The sequence below is a fragment of the Chenopodium album genome, chromosome 14 (assembly GCF_948465745.1).
Source record: "Chenopodium album chromosome 14, dcCheAlbu1.1, whole genome shotgun sequence".
NCBI lineage: Eukaryota > Viridiplantae > Streptophyta > Magnoliopsida > Caryophyllales > Amaranthaceae > Chenopodium > Chenopodium album.
This window is the reverse complement of record NC_137847.1, coordinates 14,846,536-14,849,316: the sequence shown is the minus strand read 5'-3', so window position 1 is coordinate 14,849,316 and position 2,781 is coordinate 14,846,536.

Here is a 2,781-nt window from a genome sequence, read left to right as displayed (position 1 = left end):
ATAATATGACGTTGGAAATATCTTGAAGTCTACTTTCCAACCCAATTAGAATCAGATTAAAATCTTTTTTACATAAAAATATAGGGCCGAAATAGTGGAAGGGTGTCAGTTTTGGATAGAGTTTCGTATTCCATTCATATCTTTTTCGTTATAGCTCGAAATTAATATTATAATATATCATTGGAAAGATAATTTCAAGATCTATCCAATGATATAATATTTGGATAAAGATTATGAGACACAAAAATAATATCTGACTGTCTTTGAACATCTTTAAATTCGAATAGAATTAGGACTTAAAAAAGGAAAGTTTTATTCAATTTCAAACTCTTTGATTTTATCTTTTCAAAAAGGATAATTAAGATCTTTTAGAAAATCATAAAATCTTCTAATTAAATCCTAATTAGTTTAGGAATAGGATTAAACCTTTGAACCCTCCACATGATCATTGGGTCGTAGGTAAAATCAGGTTTGGGCCCGGTTTAGTATTTTGGCCATAACTTCCTCATTATTCATCGGAATTGGGCTTATAATATATCATTGGAAAGGTATTTTCAAGCCCCATCTAACTACACCATTATTGGACCCATGTCATGGACCAAACTAAACTGGATTGCACGTTTTCATAAAATAGGGTGAGAAAAGAAATATTTTCAAAAACAGAAAGAAGAGATATTTTAATAAAAACATCCTCATCACTAGAATTTTCACACTTTCACTTCGTTCGATAATCAAATGACGTGAAAGGTATTCATCACTGGGTTTGGTTTTGGGGAGACACATTTGGGTGTCTACAGAAGCCCTCACTTTGACTGAGTTTGGAGAAACACAAGTTTCGAAAACAAAAGTCAAAGTAGCGATAGGGACGGAGAATGATTCAGAACGTTCTGCGATCCTAAATCACTCTTGTAACGCCGATACCTGCAAACTATCATTAGTTAAATAGATAAAAGAGTTAAGAAACGCGTATCTTATACCGTCGAGCACACGTCTCTAGAGTAACCGATTTGTTGTTGCATTGTTGTTGTGACAACCTTCCTCATGCTAGGGAACGCCATCTTGCCGTTGTTGATGTTGTGGTCGTGCTTCGTCGCCGTTGATTTTCACTCATTTCTGAACAAAAGAGTTTCTCTTTTAGGAATGTTCACTCGTCTCTCAACAATGGAGCTTTTAGGGAGATGTTCACTCGTCTCTGAAAAAAAGAGCTTTTGGAGGGATGTTCACTCGTCTCTGAACAATGGAGCTTTTAGAGGGATGCCCACGCGTCTCTGTGCAAAAGAGCTTGAAAAGAAATGTCCACGCGTCTATGAACAAAGAGCTTTGAATGATATGCCCATGCGTCTCTGAGCAAAAGAGCTTGAAAAGAAATGTCCACGCGTCTCTGAACAAAAGAGCTTTAATAGGATGCCCACGCGTCTCTGAGCAAAAGAGCTTTTTGATATGTCCACGCGTCTCTGAACAAAGAGCTTTGATAGGATGCCCACGCGTCTCTGAGTAAAAGAGCTTTTTAATATGTCCACGCGTCTCTGAACAAAGAGCTTTGATACTTGAATGTTTGTTGAGATTGCCCGGTTGGCTGCGAACAGGAGCTTTGCTGAATGGTTGTATCCGGTAAAAATCAAAAGATTGCCAAAAGACTTTGCTGGTGTTTTTCTTAGGGTTGACCTAAGGTGATTGACTGACTTAAGTTTGACTCAATGTGTTTTGACACGTGTGTGACTCTTGTGTGATTAAATGTGTTTTGACACATGTGTTAGACTCAATTCGAGGTGACATGACTCAACGTACATGACTCGTGTGTGCATTATAATGTGATTGTGCAACTCGAAAAATGCAAAAAAGCAAAATTTTTCCGTCATTTTTTTGTGGAGGGTACCGACTTTCTCCTGAAAAAGAAAGACACAAAAAGGAAGAAGCAAGTGTTTGATGGTGCATGTTGAATGAGCTTAGTCAAACGTTGTTTGATACTATCTCTCAAGGTACAAGGATTAACTCATCCTAGGCTATCTGAATTGCTGAGTCAATGATGAAATTATTAAGGTAACTTAGGCACGGAAGTTAAGCACTTCATACTTTGTGATGCAATGATGAGTGATGAGTGATTTTGTTATGACAAAGTATGCTTCAATGTTGTGTTAAGATTTCAGGACAAAGGGTTCCTAAGGGAAGGACTATTTGGTCATGTATCTGTGATGTGTGTGATAGTGACACTAAAGTTAGGCTGCAAGGGCTAAGTGTATGGAAAGATATTATTTTTAGAAGAGTCAAATAATGGTGACTCTTAGGCTTGGTAAGCTAATGATGTAGGGATCAAGCCCCCAAGTCTAGCTCTAAATGAATAGGGTTGAGCATTGGAGATCCTTTGATTTGATCATGGTGTGAGTGTGTGAATGTGAATATGAATGCATGTTTATTACGGCCGCACCCCTTTGTGAGGTTGCCTACGTATCCGTTAGGAATCAGGCCGAACGTAGCTCTAGCCGAAAATCACACAAGTATGTGTATTCCTCAAAGAGGTCTTTTAAGGGTTGTAACGTGGTTAGGCTAAAGGTTGAAGAAGAAAGGGATAAAGGCTCAAGACCCTAGATAAGCCCCCAAGGTGTGCAACTTTGCTTTTGAATCTTTGTATTATTATGCTTGAGGTTTCTCACTTTTGAGCTCTTTTTTTTTTTTTTTTTTTTTTTGCTTTTGCATTTTTCATATTTGAATCTTTTCTATAAGTGTGGGCAATCCCGATCATGCGGTCTATCACTCACTTGGCATTCATGTTTCTCAGGCACG